Source organism: Nomascus leucogenys, chromosome 1a (genome assembly GCF_006542625.1).
Source record: "Nomascus leucogenys isolate Asia chromosome 1a, Asia_NLE_v1, whole genome shotgun sequence".
Classification (NCBI taxonomy): Eukaryota; Metazoa; Chordata; class Mammalia; order Primates; family Hylobatidae; genus Nomascus; species Nomascus leucogenys.
The window spans coordinates 56,185,706-56,204,913 of record NC_044381.1 but is presented as its reverse complement, the minus strand read 5'-3'; the positions used below and the strand labels follow the sequence as shown (position 1 = coordinate 56,204,913).

Sequence of the window (19,208 nt, the reverse complement as noted above, 5' to 3'; positions counted from 1 at the left end):
GAGCTACTCAATATACTATATAGTGAATGGATGGATGACTCCTAAGAGCCATCTCCTAGGGTTATAGTAGGGATTGTGTGATTTAATGTGCATTCTAGTGCTCAACATGATGCCTGGCACACAGAGGGCACAGGACGCACTTAGACAAGATTTTCATTAGTAGTTCATGGCTCTTGAGAGAATGCCATCCAATCAGTCAATCTTGATTTTGATCTTCTAGCCCCCAGATCTGCTCCCACTGAGGATGCCATGAGTTTGGCTTTGCCCACTGTGTGATGACCAATTTCAGAGCCACTGATGGGCTTCTCCAGCCCTCCTGGCTTTGCAGGGTGCGGGTGTTTGGGTAATGCGATGAAAAACCCTACACCCCAGGCAGTAGGTGTCTGCCCCTGTACTCCTTCACCTTTCTATTCTATAAAGGTTCCTGGGCATGAAAGTATCCAGCTAAATCCACACACTGGTTAAGAAATGCTAACAGCTGTGAGGAATTACATGAGTGGAATTTCCTGACACTTGGCCTGATATGTGGGGCGGGGAGCAAATGTCAAGCATGTTCCGGATTTGGGAGAACAATGGGCAAAATGCTACTATGTGGAGAATTCCACAAACATTAGAAACGTAAGATGGTATTCAGGAAAGGCTAAGTAATTTAGCCATGTGGTTCCTCAAACCCTTTAGCCTTGCCACTTTTAAGCACACCCTTCAAACCACTGCTCATTTAAGTAACATTTGTAATTCTTCTTGATCTGAAAAGCTCATTTCATTTTTCATGATTAGGAAAGTTCACTGTAGAATTCTGGAAAACACCAGCAGAATCATTAAGAAATATGGAAACTTTACTGCCACCAGATTCATCACTGTTAGTAAATCTCCTTTAGTGCTTCATAGTTCACAAATTGCTTCAAAAAAAAACTTGTGATCATATTGCAAAGAATTGAATATGGTAGCTTTTCCATCTACATTGTGTAAATCTTAGCATATTATAGAAAGACTTCAAAATTTTGACTTTTTTATATACTGTAAAGTTAGGTATACATACAAAAAGGCCACGTAGCATATATAAACATTTAAAAGTAAGAATGGCCGGGCACAGTGGCTCACACCTGTAATCCCAGCATTTTGGGAGGCCGAGATGGGTGGATCAGCTGAGGCCAGGAGTTCAAGACCAGCCTGGCCAACATGGGAAACCCTGTCCCTATTAACAATACAAAAATTAGCCGGGCATGGTGGCGCACTCCTGTAGTCCCAGCTACTCAGGAGGCTGAGGCAGGAGAATCGCTAGAACCTGGAAGGCGGAGGTTGCAGTGGGCCGAGACCATGCCACTGCACTCCAGCCTGGGCGACAGGGCAAGACTCTGTCTCAAAAAAATAAATAATAAAAAAATAAATAAGGATAAAAACAGTAAAATGAATACCCTGGAAAATGATTCTTTCTGAGGACTATATAGCATTTAAACACATGGGAGTGTCATAATTTAACCTTCCCCCTGTTAAATATTTAGGATTTGGGATCTTGGTGCAAATCTCTGATAATTTCTTTTCTTTTCTTTTTTTTTTGAAACGGAGTTTCACTCTTGTTGCTCAGGCTGGAGCGCGATGGCACGATCTCAGCTCACTGCAACCTCCACCTCCCAGGTTCAAGCGATTCTCATGCCTCAGCCTCCCAAGTAGCTGGGATTACAGGCATGCACCACCACTCCTGGCTACTTTTTTTCAGTAGAGACAGGGTTTCACCATAGTGATCAGGCTGGTCTTGAACTTCTGACCTCAGGTGATCCACCTGCCTCAGCCTCCCAGAGTGCTGGGATTACAGGCGTGAGCCACCATGCCCAGCCAATAGGGTGAAATTTTGGGAGTGAACTTACCTAGGCAAAGGATATATAACTATTTTTAAATTTTAACTCTTTGATATAATTGTAGATTCACATGAGGTTGTTAAAAAATAGTACAGAGAGATCCTGTATAACATTTACCCAATTTCCTCCAATGGTAACATATTACCAAGCTATATTACAACATCAAAACCAAGATATTGACATGAGTACAGTCAAGATACAGAACATTTCTGCCATCACAGAATCCTTCCTGTTGCTCTACAGCTAAAACCACTTCCCTCCCATCCCCGTTCGCATCCCCAAACCCACTGAGTCCTTAACTCCTGGCAGCAACTAATCTATTCTCCATTTCTGTAATTTTGCTGTTCCAAATATATACAAATGAAATCATATAGTATGTAACCTTGTGGGATTGGCTTTATTCACTTGGCATAGGTCTCTGAAGATTCATCCAGGTTGTTGCATGTGTAAATAGTTTATTTCCATTTATTGCTGAGTGGTAACAAAGGCATGGGGGTACCACTGAGGATGCCATGAATTTGGCTTTGCCCACTGTGTGATGATCAATTTTGGAGCCACCGATGGGCTTCTCCAGCCCTCCTGGCTTTGCAGGATGCAGGTGTTTGGGTAATGCGATGAAAAAACCTACACCCCAGGCAGTGGGTGTGGGAGTCACAAGTCAGGGAGGGGAGCCACCTTGCTATACTACAGGGGCTCCTCAATCCTGCTGGGTGACGCTTGGGAGATCTGGTTCCCCCTGGCCTCCACTGAGACCTCCCTGCTGGGAGAGGTAGGAGAGCCTCATTGCTGCTCCCCATGTGATCTTTCCCTATGCCACGGTTGAGGTGGCCTTGTTAATGTGAGAAAGATATTCAAGGTGTTCCCAGTTTTTGGCTATTACAAATAAAGTAGCTAAAAACATTTGTGTACAGGTTTTTGTGTGAATATAGTTTTCACTTCTCTGGGACAAATGGCCAGGAGTAGCTGGGTTGTATGGTAGTTGCACTTTTTTTTTTTTTTTTTTTTTTTTGAGACGGAGTCTCGCTCTGTCACCAGGCTGGAGTGCAGTGGTGCGATCTTGGCTCACTGCAACCTCCGCCTCCTGGGTTGAAGTAATTCTCCTGCCTAAGCCCCCCAAATAACTGGGACTACAGGCATGCGCCACCACACTCAGCTAATTTTTGTATTTTTAGTAGAGATGGGGTTTCACCATGTTGGCCAGGCTTGTTTCCAACTCCTGATCTCAAGTGATCCACCTGCCTCAGCCTCCCAAAGTGCTGGGATTACAGGTGTGAGCCACCGCACCCGGCTGCACTCTTAATATAAGAAACTGCCAACTGTCTCCCAGAGTGGCTGTACCATTTTATATTCCTGCCAGCAACATGAATGGTTTAGTTCCTCCACATTACCCCCAGCATTTGGTGTTGTCATTGTTTTTTATTTTAACCATTCTGATAGGGATAGGGTAATACCTCATCGTGATTTTAATTTTCATTTCCCTAATGGCTAATGAATGATATTGAGGATCATTTCATGGATTTGCCGTCTGTATATCTTCTTCACCAAAATGTCTCTTCATGTCTTTTGGCCATTTTCTAATTCGATCATTTGGGGATCATTTTTTTATAACTGATTTTTTTGAAATTTTAAAAGTATTCTAGATCTAGCTCTTGGTTGGATATATGGCTTGGAAATATTTTCTCCGAGTTTGTGGCTTGTCTTTTCATCCTTTTAATATAATCTTAAAGTTGATTTTTTATTTGTTGTTCAGATTGGATCTTTTTTTTTTTTTTTTTTTTTTTTTGAGACGGAGTCTTGCTCTGTCACCCGGGTTGGAGTGCAGTGGCATGATCTCGGCTCACTGCAAGCTCTGCCTCCCGGGTTCACCCCATTCTCCTGCCTCAGCCTCCCGAGTAATTGGGATTACAAGCACACACCACCACGCCCAGCTAATTTCTGTATTTTTAGTAGAGACAGGGTTTCACCATGTTGGCCAGGATGGTCGATCTCTCGACCTCGTGATCCGCCCGCCTCAGCCTCCCAAAGTGCTGGGATTACAGGCGTGAGCCACCATGCCCAGTCCAGATTGGATAATTTCTATTCTGTCTTCCAGCTCACTGATTCTTTCTCTGTCTCTCTCTGTTCTGTTGCTCAGCCAATCCATTGAGTATATTGTTTTGGTTATTATATTTTTTAATTCTAAAATTTCCAGTTTGTTCCTCTTTATATGTCGTTTCTTTGTTGAGACTTTCTATTTTTCCCTGTTTCTAACCTGTTTATAATTGCTCATTGAAACATTTTTATCATGGCAGCTTTAAAATCTTTGTCAGACAATACTAACATCCCTGTCACCTTGTGACTGGCATATCTCGATTGTCCTTTTCATTCAGTTTGAGATCTTCCTGATACTTAGTATAGTTAGTCACTTTCCATTAACTCGGACATTTTGAATATTATGAGACTGAATCTTATTCTGTTTCAGTGGTCTTACTCTGACACTGATCTAGTAGGGGAAGTCAGGGAGGGGAGCCGCCTTGCTATACTACAGGGGCTCCTCGATCCTGCTGGGTGACGGTTGGGAGATCTGGTTCCCCCTGGCCTCCACTGAGACCTCCCTGCTGGGAGAGGTAGGAGAGCCTCATTGCTGCTCCCCATGTGATCTTTCCCTATGCCACGGTTGAGGTGGCCTTGTTAATGTTGGCCAGTGGTGAAAGTCCTGCCTCTCCACTAGGCCTCCTGTGACAACAACCCAGCAGGAGAGGGAGACGTCTCTTGGTACCTCTTTGTGGGAATGTGAGTCTCAGCTTTCTCTGACACTGCCCAAGAAGGGGGGTTGGGTGAGAGTGGGAGGCTAGACTTCCCTCTGAGTCTTTGCTGGCATGGGCATGGGTGGGGCCACAGTGTTTTTCTGTGGTGTTTGGCTACAGCAGGGTGACTATTGCTTAAACTTTGTCTGTCTTCTAGCTTGTCCTTTCTTGGTGCTTTGGTCACAGGGAGCAGGCCTTTGTTGGAGCTTTTTTGTCTGCGCCCCTTGCTGTTTCCAGTTACTGGCATCTTTAGCTCAGAGTGTGGAATATATGAGGCAATAAGGAAACCCAGGCAACTCACCACCGTGTCCTTCCTTGGGTCCTGAGGTCCCTGCTCATCTTCCTTATTCTTTCCACCATTCAGAGGTGTGTTTTAAATATAATGTCAAGGATTTTTAGTTGTACTTACCAGGAGGAATCTGGAAAAGTATGCCTACTCTATGTTTCCAGAAATGGGGGTTCCCATATCTTTTTAATTCTCAAATAGGACATGACCTGTTCTGAACACCAGTCCTCATGGGTGATCAACGGTGCCCACTGCAGGGCAGTGGTAATGCATATCAGTCTTTATGGGCTGATCCTCAAGGCATTTGACGAAGACATAAAGATGTAAAAGGTAAAGATCCTAGATGGGAGGCACCCGATAAATGCTTTCATAATGAACCAATGATGTACAAATGCCAGTGATTTCAAAAACTTCAACTGAGCTTCCCATAGAAGTATGGAGGAACTTGCTAAATGAAAAATGACTTCAGAAACTATGTGGTGTTCATTTCTCCCCCTCCCCAAACTTCCTACTCCTTTGCATGAATATGAGCCCTGTGCTTGCACTGATTTCTAAAAATGCTCAAATGCTCTATGGAAATACAACTAATACCTAAGTACACAAAGAAATTTACATCAAATTTCAGGATTTTTTTTTTTTTTTTGAGACAGAGTCTTGCTCTTGCTCTGTGGCCTAGGCTGGAGTGCAGTGGTGTGATCTCGGCTCACTGCAGCCTCCACCCCTCGAGTTCAAGCCTCACCCTCCCGAATAGCTGGGATTACAGGTGCCCGCCACCACACCCAGCTAATTTTTTTGTATTTTCACTAGAGACGGGGTTTCACCATAATATATTTGTAGTAGAAACGGGGTTTCACCATGTTGGCCAGACTGGTTTTCAACCCCTGACCTCAAGTGATCCACCTGCCTCAGCCTCCAAAGTGCTAGGATTGCAGGTGTGAGCCACGGTGCCTGACTCCAAATTTCAGGATTCTAATGAAGAAGGCAACAGATGGAATGTGTTTAAAAACGGGGAAGCAAAGTGGCCTCCAGTGAGACCCTATCACCTCTCTACTTATACTGTCCCCAAATTACCTATTCCAACAGGCTTTATCACCTACTTTTTTTAAGTTTCCATCTGAGAAGTGAGAATTTAAATAACTGCCATCATAGCCAACTTAAGCTATGAGTAATGGAAACAAATCTTTTTCACCAACTTCCATCAGAAATTCTTTTCAAGGGCCCTTATAAACACAATCTTTTTTTCTAAGCCTTAAATATTTGATCTCTTGCTTGAGACTATACAAACCAGATCTTCATTTCACAAGACCTGCTCTCACAGGGAATCTGCTGTCTACCGGGATTTAGCCTGCAGGGCAAGCTCATAACACCACCCAGAACACTCTTTTGAAGGCCAAAATCCAGAAATGTTTGAAGAAGGAAAAGCTCCTCAGAAGACTCATTACCATAACCCAGTTTTCAGCCTGCTCCTCACCAAAAGAAATGGCCTGAAAAAATATGATCTCCCTTTCTTTAAAAAAAAAAAAAAAAAAAAAGAGAGAGAGAAACAAGTCTACATTCATTCCAACTGGCTGCATCCTACGTTGGGGAAGCCATGGACTCTGTTGAGCTATGGTTCTAGAAGTCTGGCCGACTTTTTTTTTTTTTTGGAGACAGAGTCTTGCTCTGTTGCCCAGGCTGGAGTGCAGTGGTGTGATCTCAGTTCACTGCAACCTCTGCCTCCTGGGTTCAAGCGATTCTCCTGCCTCAGCCTCCCGAGTAGCTGGGAATACAGGTGTGTACCACCACGCCTGGATAATTTTTGTATTTTTAGTAGAGACGGGGTTTCATCATGTTGGGCAGGATGGTCTCAATCTCCTGACCTCGCGATCCACCCGCCTCGGCCTCCCAAAGTGCTGGGATTACAGGCGTGTGAGCCACCATGCCCGGCCTCTAGTTGACTTTAAATTGTAATTCACTGCATCTTCCAAAGTTAAAAGTCCCTAATCATTTGTACTCCCCCTTGCCTGGGAGAATGTAGAATTAGAGATATGAATTTCAACTGGAGAACTGATGAATAAATAACCCATGTCTGCTCTTACAGGCAGTAAGTCTGGCCAAGGATACAGTTTAGTGGACAGACTAAATTTGAGAGCCTAAGTAGAAACAGCCTGGTGAATAAATAATATATATTTATAATACAGCACTTTTGAAAGCATAGGCTGAATAAGAAACTATTTTTAATGTCTGCATTTGTTATCTTTCAATCTCTTTAAATAAACTTGGCAAAGGCTCTTTGAATAACGGCATGAATAATCAAGTTATGAATTACCCCAAAGTCAAGCCAGCATTAGTTGCCTTTCTCCCTTCCCGGTTACACTTTGCACAGTGCTCCAGACTGGTATTCATGGTGCCGTATTGTAAATTACCAGTCTATGTGTCTGACTCTCTCCTCCATTTCCCTGCAGACTGGAAGTCCTTCATGGCAGGATGAGTCGTAATTCATTTTTGTTCTTGAGGACACAGCAGTGTCTGAACAAAACTCAGGAAATGAATAAATGCATGGGTGAATGAATGAACGAACTAAGGAGGAATAAATTAGCAGATTTTGAGTCGCATGCTGTTTGTTAGTCAGAAATTGCAGAAATTTTCAGATATGTCAAAGAAGGACATAAACCACATAAAACCAAGATGTGGTTTTCCAGCAGAGAGGAAGGACTACAGCTGTAGCAAGGCACCATCATTTCTGCCTTATTTTTATATAAAGCTTTGAAGTATGTGACTCTATATAAATGCATGGGACAGCACCCTTCTTTTAATCAGGTAACAGAGGCATGATAAATATATTTTCCTTTTTTTGGTTGGCAGGGGGCCTTGGGTGAAAATAGGTTAGACCAGCACTATCTGATAGAAATATGAGAGCCACTTATGAAATTTAAAACTTTTTAGTAGCCATTAAAAATGTAAAAAGAGGCTGGGTATGGTGGCTCATGCCTGTAAGCTCAGCACTTTGGAAGGCCGAGGTGGGAGGATTACTTGAGGCCAGGAGTTCAAGATTAGTCTGGACCACACAGCAAGACCCCTATCCTCTACAAAAAAAAAAAATAATCAAATAAACAAATAAAATTAGCCAGGCATGGTGGTGCATGCCTGTATTCCCAGCTACTCAGGAGGCTGAGGTGGGAGGATTGCTTGAGCTCAGGAGGTGGAGGCTGCAGTTATGATTGCACCACTGCACTCCAGCTTGAGCAACAGAGTGAGACTCTTTCTTAAAAAAAAAAAAAAAGAGAAACTAATTTTAATAAAGTATTTTAAGTCAATATATTCAAAACATCATCATTTCAACATGCAATCAATGTAAAAAATTATTCATGAGAGGCGGGGCGCAGTGGCTCACGCCTGTAATCCCAGCACTTTGGGAGACCGAGGCGGGCAGATCATGAGGTCAAGAGATCGAGACCAGCCTGGTCAATGTGGTGAAACCCCGTCTCTACTAAAAATACAAAAATTAGCTGGGCGTGGTGGCACATGTCTGTAGTCCCAGCTACTTGGGAGGCTGAAGCAGGAGAATTGCTTGAACCCAGGAGGCAGAGGTTGCAGTGAGCCGAGATCAGGCCACTACACTCCACCCTGGCAACAGAGCAAGACTCCGTCTCGAAAAAAAAAAAAAAAAATTCATGAGATATTTTATGTTATTAATACTAAGTCTTTGAAATCCAGTGTATATTTCACACTCACAGCACATCTTGATTCAAACCATCCACATTTCAAAGACTGAACAGCCACATGGGGCTAGTCACTACCATATTGGACAGCAAAGAGTTAGAAAACAAATTAGTGCTCATTTGCAGCAACTACTTTTCATTTGGGTTTCTGGTACCATTAATTCCCTCCACCTATCCCAGGACTCTTAATCATTTATCCTCACATTATCAGAGTAGTTTGAGATTTGTCTCTTATAAGTCACTGGAAATCTTATTTGGAAGTGTATGGGATAAAAATTCTAAACGGAAAAAGAACATAGCAGATTTTATCCACATTTCCCAGTTGAAAGTAAGTTCAGAGCCACAAGATATCTATAGTCACACAGCTAGTAAGTCTTCAGGCCACAACTACAGCCTAGGTTTTAGGACGCTCATTTCAACATGCCTTTGCCTCCATCTCACCATCTCTTTTAAAAGACAGAACACTTCAGAGCAGGAAAAAACTCAGCTTGTTTGGGAGTTAAATAACGAAGAGAAAGAATCTCTTGCTTCTGTAATGCTTACCCAATTCCTACATAAAAGTCCAAATGGCTCGTTGGGGTGAGGAAGAGGTCAAGTCTCAAAAGGAAGTTATTTCCCCAACTTGAAAGATACTTGGTCCCCTTCCAAAGGCAGGAAAACCTTTTAAAAATAAATCAATCAATCCTCATTTTTAAGAACAAACATGTAGAGCATGGATGCTGGATCCAATGCCATGGCTGAGAAAATGTCACAGTCAAAGCCAAGAACAGCAACTGAACCCCCGAGCATCACAAATCTTATTGGAATTCATTAAAAAAAAAGCTGTCTTTCCCTGTATTTTCATTGAGTCTAACCTTGTGTGCTATTTCTTAAGTAAACACACAAAGCATTACTCCAATAATCGGAAAAACAGATGTTTGTTTTTAATGGATCCTCTTTTCCTAATTTCTACCTCTTGTCCAGCTCACTCTTTTTTTCAAGATGTAGTCTTGCTCTGTCACCCAACTGACAGAGTCCACTGGAGTCCAGTGGTGCAATCTTGGCTCACTGCAATCTCCGCCTCCTAAGCGATTCTCTTACCTCAGCCTCCCGAGTAGCTGGGATTACAGGCATTCACCAGTGCACCCACCACCATGCCCAGCTAAATTTTTATATTTTCAGTAGAGAAAGTATTATCATATTGGCCAGGCTGGTCTCAAACTCCTGACCTCAGGTGATCTACCCGCCTCGGCTTGCCAAAGTGCTGGGATTACAGGCGTGAGCCACTGCGCCTGGCCTCAGCTCACTCTTATGAGTGGGTTTAGTCATGTGAAAGTTTTTGATGTTGAAGAAATTCTCCACTACTGTCCACTTCCCTGCTCTCTCTCATTCTCTATCGTCCCTTCTGTATTTCTTGTTTTAATTCTCTACTGCAGTCACTACTTCCACCATTGCCTCAATCCCACCCTTTCTACCCACTAAAAAAGAAAATACATCTAGAAAGTGCATTTAGACCTGCTGAACATCAGAAAAAGTAAATTTTGTTCCTTTCATTTTAAAAAATGATTTGTGGCATTGGTATGATACATCACACGAGTTGTTTTATTTAGTGAAGGACAGAACAAATAAGTAAATATGTGGAGATGCTTGAGAACCAGAGCTGTCACGATGGAAGAAGAGAAATATGGACTGTGATGAGGTGGGGTGGAGAAAGGTGGTGATGGATTAAAATTGGAGACGACTGATTAAAATATCTGCATGCATTTGTATGCATGCATGTTTGTGTATATGTCTTGCTGGAAATCTTATTTCTGAACAGCCACATGGGGCTAGTCACTACCACAGTACGTGTGTATATGTGTGTGTGAGTGTATGTTTGTTTCCCCAGCTCTGTTCACTGAAAGGGTGAGAAGCATATAACCACCAAATACATGGCAACAAGCTCCCCAAGCAACCAGATCTTGTTTCTGACTACAGTTTCCCTGTAGAAGAACCAGGCCTCCTTGGAGAAATGGCTGTGTCCAAGACTGGGTCAGGGGAAATAAAAGTCGACCTTAAACATCTTGTGCCAGAAAACAAGAATATACTGGGAGGGTAAGGAGGGATGCAGAAGTAGCTTGAAGGGGCTCCTATTGGCCAATTTCCAGCATCAAGGAGTATAATTTCTGGTAACATATTAAAATGAAAAAGAAGAAATGAGAACTTAGTGAGGGTATTGTTAGTGGTAAAAAATACCTAACATGAAGTTTAACTCTTTTTAAGTGTACAGTTTAGGGCATTAAATACATTCACGTTGTCATGCAACCATCACCACCATCCCTCTCCAGAACTTTTTCATCATTGCAAACTGAAACTCTGTACTCATTTGGTAAGAATTCCCCATTGGCCCCTCCCCACGCTCAGTCCCTGCCATCCACCATTCTACTTTCTGTCTCTATGAATTTAACTACACTAGGTACCTCATATAAGGGGAATCATATAATATTTGTCTTTTTCTGACTGGCTTACATCACTGAGCATATTTTCAAGGTTCATCAATGCTGTGGCATGTGTCAGAATTTCATTTCTTTTTGAGGCCGAATCATATTCCATTGCATGTATATACCACATTTTGTTTACCCATTCATCCACTGACGGGCATGTGGGTTGTTTACACCATTTGGCTATTGTGAATAATGCTGCTATGAACATGGGTACGCAAAAAGCTCTTTGAGACCCTGTTTCCAAATTATTTTGGGTTTACACCCAGAAGTGATAATGCTATGTTTAATTTTTTGAGACCCAGTGAGTTTTTTAAAAAGAGGGAAAAGGAATACATTCTCTCCAGAAAATTACTAGATGAATGTAAAAAATCTGATCATTTTAAAAACTACTATATTGTACCCATTTATGTAATAGATCTTACTGGCAAGGATCACCAGTGGATGCTAATGGGTGGAGAATAGGATGTACAGAGAGTGGTGAATGTCACCCTTCATATTACTTATTAATCACAAGACAAAGATTCTTGTACAGGTTGGTGAGAAAGTAACCGCGGTTTTTGCCCTTGAAAGTAATGACAAAAACGGCAGTTACTTTTGCACGAACCTAATGCAATGGCAAGATCTAGTAGAAACCACATTATCCAAGTGATCAAAACTTAGCATCAACAACAGTGGGACAAACTGGCATAAAGTGCCTCTTAAGGTGTCTGGTGGGAAGGACACATCACTACGTAGTAGTCTTTGTTTTTTAATAACAGTTTTCTTGTGATAGAATTCACTTTCCATATTTACAATTTAAAGTCTACAATTCAATTGTTTTTAGTATATTCACAGGGCTGTGCAACCATCAAAATAATTTTTAGAGCATTTTCAATCATCCTCAGAAGAAACCATATATCCATTAGCAGTCAACCATCATTTCCTTCCAACTCCCCCAGCTCTAGACACTCACCAATCTTCTTTTTGTCTCTATTGATTTGCCTATTCTGGAAATTTCAGATCAATGGGACTATACAATATCTGGTCTTATGTGAGTGCAGTGGTGCAATCTCGGCTCACTGCAACCTCCGCCTCCTGGGTTCAAGCGATTCTCCCGCCTCAGCTCCCAAGTAGCTGGGATTATAGGCACCCGCCACCACGCCAGGCTAATTTTTGTATTTTTTAGTAGAGATGAGTTGCAGTGAAGACTCTATTTCAATATTAAGGAAGAAGCATTAAACAGATGAGCCTGAACATGATGGGAATACCCCACAGTCCTTCCTGCCAAAGCACACTGCCCTCAGATGGGTTCTGCGGCAATTAGGTTTGGTTCCCAGTCAATGGCCTCTGGCCATCTCACTAAGGAGCAAGCCTCCACCCCTGACCCAAGATGCCCCTGGGAGAAGTGATGGAATGTTCCCTTTGGCCCTTTTCATATCAGGCCCCTAGGATATAATTAGGAGGCAGCTCCCAGAACAGATGTGTAGGGAGTTAGGCTGGAAAGTTTCCATGCAGAGAAAGGGGAGAGGAGGGAAGAGGCCGGTTACCTAGAGACGTTTATGAGTCTAAGATGATTTGATAAGTGATGAAGCAGCCCAGCCCTTGGTGGGGGAGGAGAGATGCTCTCAGAACTAGCTAAGTGAGGGAGGCACCAGTTTCTCTCCATCTTAGAGTTGCCCAGTTAGAGTTGGATCTCAAGCCCCTGGATTATAGGGCACCATGCATTTTCTCATTGCAAAAAAAAAAAAAAGTTGTTTTTTTTTAATACAGAGGGGAGTAGAATTTAAGAGAACCTTCCCAAAGTGACCATCATCTTATGAAATCCCAGAATGTCCTCATTTTATTATTCTCCAATTCTAAGACAGCTCCTCCATTCCCCCTATAGTTCAGAAACTAAAGATTATCTGGTCAAGTTCCTCTGGGTTACACAGCTAATTAGCCATAAAGGTACAATTTCAATTCCCACTTTGCTCCCTGGGACACACCTTGCTCTTAGACTCCAAGAGTGTCAGTCAAAGGGTTCCTAAAGCTGCACAGAAAACAGAGGACAGCTCTGCTCCCTATGGATCCCATTCTTCAGCTTCCTGCAATTTAAAGGCTCTGGGAATGAGGCCTATTCCTCAGTTGGAGAATGGGAAGCGTAACACATGTGTGTGTCCTGAAAAGATGGGAGAGACAATGCACGTATCCCCCTTTTTCCTTTTTTTCCCATCTGAATGAAACCAAACTCATGAGCAAATCTGGGAGTCTGAACAGCTTGCAGGCGAAAGGAGTTGAAATCTGTAACATAATCCAGGCAGAATCCCAAGTGGGCACAGACCACACGCCCTCACAGCCCTCACTAATCAGAGGCCTGTCTTCTGGCCCCATTCTTTCCTCCTCCACATCTATCCCCATCTCCACGTCTGCCTCTGTCAACAAAATGGCCTATTCCTGCGGCCTCAGTGAGCTGCTGATGTGACTAATGTAATTCACATGGAGGCCTGGAGAAGCAATCAAAATGAACTTGGAACTTGTGTTTTAAGGGTCCAGTCAACCAGAAGGCCTCTAATTTGGCACAAAATGTTACAGATACTTCCCAAAGGCACAAGGTAGACCCTCGATAACTGTTTGATGAATGAATAACCTCATGCCTGTGCCGCCGTGGGCTCCGTATTGGCTGTCTCCTGGCCCTACCTTGGAGCCTCCCTCAAGCTTTCTCTCCAAGAAGGAAATGGCTCCAGGTGACAGAGCTCCCACTGCCTGCTTGGCCCCCACTGTCCCCCTCACTTTGCCCAGTGTTTCTTCCAACCATACAAATCCAGACCCAGAAGCACAGGCATGTACACAAAAATATTTCCAGAACACAAACATAGGATTTATTTAACAAAAATCTGTAATAACATAAATTATACACTCCACACCCCCAGGATAACTTCATGTGGATTTGAAGTCAGCGTTAAAGGGACTACAGAAGTTTTAGTCACTCTTCTCAGAGTTACTACTCATATCTTAATTTTAAACTGCTAATATTTATTTTTAATTAAAATGTAGCATTTGGGTTTTTTATGTTTAATTTTTTAATAAAGAGAAGTAAAAAAAAGAAAACTAAGATGACTTATCTCTGCAGAGATAATCTTATTCTGCAGAAATAATCTCTATCCACATTTGAAAAAGTAAATTGAATATAACAGAAAAATTAACGGGGAAATTATCTTTTCCCACTCCATTCAAAGGCAATCATTTTTACAGTTTCTTATTTCTTGAAAAAATAACATATCTGGACCGGGCGCGGTGGCTCACCCTTGTAATCCCAGCACTTTGGGAGGCCGAGGCGGGTGGATCACGAGGTCAGGAGATCGAGACCATGGTGAAACCCCGTCTCTACTAAAAATACAAAAAAAAAAAAATTAGCCGGGCGTGGTGGCGGGCACCTGTAGTCCCAGCTACTCGGAGAGGCTGAGGCAGGAGAATGGCGTGAACCCAGGAGGCGGAGCTTGCAGTGAGCCGAGATTGTGCCACTGCACTCCAGCCTGGGTGACAGAGCAAGACTCCGTCTCAAAAAAATAAAAAAATAAAAAAAAATAACATATCTGTAACTATTTATGTATTCTTTATCAAAAGTATCTCATACACAAAGGGATATTCATAAACACATAAACTTCTTTCTATACCTCACTTCTCTCATGCCTGTTATATATTGATAATCTTTTTATATCAATAAACATAGCTTTACCTCATCCTTTTTAAAAATTTAAGCATTTGAACAAACCCCCGCTAAAAGGCATCTCATTTAGACCACTCTCAGAATATACTATCCAGGTTTTATTTGATTTTTACTGGCACTGGTTCGAAGGTCACTGTCATGCTTTGTTTCAATTAGCAAAATAAATTTCAAATAATCTCTGGCTTGTTTACCTCTTCAAGGAAAATAAAAAAATATTTTCTATGCAACTATTTCAAATCCATTCAACAGAAGGTTCTTCAATCCTCAAACTTCATCCAGTGAAAGCACTAATCCTGATATTTCTCTGGTTTCTGTGATGGCGTGACCCCTTGTGTAAATATTGATAGAGATTACACTGATAGTTGTGTAAGCCAGCTGGATCCCAGCCAGAGAGAAAGGAATTTATGAAAGGCCAGGAATAGAGAATTCGAGACAGAGAATCCCCCAATCACCTCATTTAGTACTTTCATAATCAGATCATTAAATGATACACTAACACTACACAAGGCCTTGAATCACCCATCAAGAAGCATAAAGAACAACAGTTAGCAGCTCTGCCTGGGATGTCAGGCCTCGTGGGCTCAGTTTCCCACTCTGACATGTGCCACTTGTGTGATCTTGGGAAAGTTATTTACTTCCACAAAGCTTAGTGCCCGTATCTCTAAAGTCAGGGCAAGTGATAGTACCTACATTGAAGAACTATTTAAGATAAAATGATATATTTCCAATAAAGACTGGCATAGAGTGCCTGGCATGGATTCACACTCATTTTAGCGCCCAGAAGTACACGTAGTCCCTGCCCTTAGGGAGCTCACGAAGTACTGGAAGAGACAACTGTGATGGGTCTATGACACAGGGGACACACTCAATAATTCCGTGAGGAGGCACACCAATTGCATGACACTCCTGGCCTCTGCCCCTTCCTCTCTTTCGCACCACTCTTCCATGTCATTAGAGGACTGCCCTGCTGGATGAGGCCTGAGTCTTCCCGAACACATGGCGACCTTATAGCTAAGTCTACCACATTCTGGGTTTAGGACAAGTCCTCACTCCAGTTATGAGCCACGCTGTCTATACTTCAGCATTAACCACAATACATTTTGGTCACCTTATGCTTTGCTGTTTGGTCTTATCCTCAATTTCTTTAAAACTTGGTTGATGAAAAGGGTATTATCTATTGAATATCTCTCCTAGTTCAGAAGCAAGCCATTGTTCCCTTCAGCACTTTTTTTTTTTTTTTTTTTTTTGGCCCTCAGGGATTCTAAAACAGCTGTCTGGTGACTCTGCTTGAGAAGTCATTGTCACAGACTTAACTCTTCCTGGAAGGGTACATTTGCAGCTCAACAAACACATCCCAAGAGCTAAGCATGGCCAATCCCAAGCTTCCCAAACTAGATTTAGGGCCCCATGCAAGGCTTTTTGGTTATCTTGCAACTGAGAAGCAATATTTCCAATGGCCAAATATTTCTTTGGAAAAAGACAAACATGGCCATGTGGACCCCTGCTGCCTTTTGCTCGATATCACAATCCCAAAGTCAAGGAGGCAAAATTCTATCCCATGGGAGAACAGCTGAGCACATCCTCTGAGGTTGTAGATACTACCACCTAGATGAATCTCTCAGATACCTGAGTTCATAATATTGTCTTCACACAGGGTTTTAATGTCATTGACTTCACGTTTATTGAGCCCGAAGGGATGCAGAGGTGAACCCGACATGATTCCCCATCAAAGAACTCTTGGTCTGTAGTGGGAGAGACGCATAAATTAAGAATTATAATGTAATATGAAGGATGCTGGGCATTACAGGTACACTGGAAAGAGTATCTAACCCAAGGGAGGGTGGGTGGGAAAAGAAGGTGTCAAAGAAAGTCTTCTATAATATCAGATTTCTTTTTTTGTTGTTTTTGAGATGGAGTCTCACTCTGTCACCCAGGCTAGAGTGCAGTGGTGGGATCTCGGCTCACTGTAAGCTCTGCCTCCCAGGTTCATGACATTCTCCTGCCTCAGCCTCCCAAGTAGCTGGGACTACAGGCATCCACCACCACGCCCAGCTAATTTTTTGTATTTTTAGTGGAGACGGGGTTTCACCATGTTAGCCAGGATAGTCTTGATCTCCTGTCCTTGTGAACCACCCGCCTCGGCCTCCCAAAGTGCTGGGATTACAGGCGTGAGCCACCGTGCCCAGGCCAGCTTTCTTATTTAAGACAAATAAATGAAGTTAGCTATTTATGAGTACAAAAGAAATCAGTTTCAGGACGTTCCGGCAGATGGAGGATGTGAGATGACAGTGAGGCCTGGGAGAAGCAGGAAACCACAATCCAATAGGGAGAGGAAATGAGGCTGGACACTGCAAGAGACAGGTGCAAGAAAGGCCAGAATGTGGCTTTAAGGTCACCTGTATGGGCTCATAAAAAAATCATATTCCTTTGCCCCAGGAATGGGTTCTTGAGTGGATAGGCTTTTGGCAAACTGGCCTGCATCTATGTCAGGCACTGCAGCTACAAAGGTGGGGAAAAGTAGGCATAGACCTTGGCCTTCATGGATCTTCCATTCTAGTGGAGGACAAGAAAGACTTGGGCAGGCAAAGAGAAAAGGGAAGCAGAGAGAGGAGCATGTGGAAAAGTCCTGGGCTTGAAGGAGCATTGTGAATACAGGGACCACAAGAAAGGAGGTCACTGTGGTTGAAGCTGAATGAGCATGAGGCAGAGCCTGGCAGACGCTGCTGCCAAAAACCACAAGCCTTGCAAAAATAGTAAAAGAGAGCCTGTTGATCTGCTATTGGGTTCCCCGCCCTGAAAATGCCAAAACTATGTTATAATAACTTGAGATTTCTAATGGTGTTCATCTGGAATTCAGAAGGTATTTGTTTGTTTATGCATTGCCTTTGTCTGAGAGCTGGAGGAAACAGACATGAATACAGCATTGCTCTTGAGGAATTTAAGAGTGAGCTGGTGCCAGTTTCCGTGGCTCATGTCAGTAATCCCAACACTTTGGAAGGCCAAGGTAGGAGGATCACTTGTGTCTAGGAGTTCAAGACCAGCCTAGGCAACATAGTGAGACCCTATCTTTACAAAAAAATAAAAAATTAGCCAGGCATTGTGGTGCGCACCTGTAGTCCCAGTTAGGAGGCTGAAGTGGGAGGATTGCTTAAGCCTAGGAGGTCAAGGCTGCAGTGAGCTATGCCCAGGCAACACAGCAAGACCCTGTCTCAAAAAAAAAAAAAACAGAGCTGGAAGAGGCAGCCATGTAACAGAGTTTCACACTATGGGGAGAAATGGGCACTAACAGGGGCAGGTGGTACATGACCTGCAAGCAGAGAGAGTCACTGAAGACTTAGAGGTCTCCAGGAAACCTTTACTCAAGGATCTCCTCCTCAAGGCAATGGATCATTAAATCCTTGAAGCTCTGTAATACCAGACTAGTTGCCCATTTTATCTCCTCTTGGGCCCAATCTTTAGAAAGCACTCTTAGCTTGTGCTATTCATTTCATTCGTATAACAAATATTTATGAAACGTTTGCTATTGCTATGGGTTAGGTCTCCTTGTCTAAGTTTCCTAGGTGAAAATTATTATTTGGCATTATCAGCCATTCATATCAACCTCTAGTGGCAGAGATACCACTCACTTGGAGGCAGAGAAGCAAAACTGTCATAGATGGGTGTTCATAATCGAAGTAACACAGGTCAGCCGGGCAAGGTGAATCATGCCTGTAATCCCAGCACTTTGGGAGGCCAAGGCAGCTGATCACTTGAGGCCAGGAGCTCGAGACCGGCCTGGCCAACATGGTGAAACCATACCTCTACTAAAAATACAAAAATTAGACGGGTGTGGTGGTGTGCGCCTGTAGTCCTGGCTACTCGGGAAGCTGAGGTGGGAGAATCACTTGAATCTAGGAGGTGGAGTTTGCAGTGAGCTGAGATGGCACCATTGCACTCCATTTGGGGTGGGGGGTGGTAGGGGGCAGGGGAATGTAACACAGGTCTTGACCTGGCATGGGGGTTAGGAAGGACATCAAGTTACACCTTTGTGGACAGTGACAAGAGTAATCTCTGGCCAAATATATAAAATCAAAACATCTCTCACAACAGTAATGACAACCTGTCTCTTAAAGATGGGAAAGTGAGGATCATGGTTAAAAAGAACAGGCTCTTGATTTCCCTTAACACAGAGCCCACTGTTGGGTGGACTCAGATGTGTGAACAGCCAGAGCCAGCCAAGTGTCTGGTGCAGTCTGGACCTTTCTCTGCTAGTGAGAGAGTGGAGAAATCACAGAAATGGCACGTTGGTTAGGGAAAATCTTCTTCCAACCCTTTAACCCTCTCATCGCCAAATTTAACAGAAATCAAGCAACCTGGAAAATATATGGGAATTCTTCATCTTCCTGCCCTTCGACCTGAGCTCTCTGTGAGGACTTTCCTGTCCACAGGTGCT

The 19,208-nt window shown here is 43.0% G+C and overlaps 1 protein-coding gene and 1 long non-coding RNA gene across 2 annotated transcripts in view; one reads left to right on the top strand and one right to left on the bottom strand.

The window, feature by feature from the left end:
* The window catches only part of GNA14 (G protein subunit alpha 14), a 224,165-nt gene that overhangs the window by 72,780 nt on the left and 132,177 nt on the right, over window positions 1-19,208 (bottom strand). The window lies entirely within an intron of this gene.
* LOC105738457 overlaps window positions 1-19,208 on the top strand; it is a 76,717-nt gene that overhangs the window by 48,554 nt on the left and 8,955 nt on the right. The gene's annotated exons all lie outside the window — the stretch shown is intronic.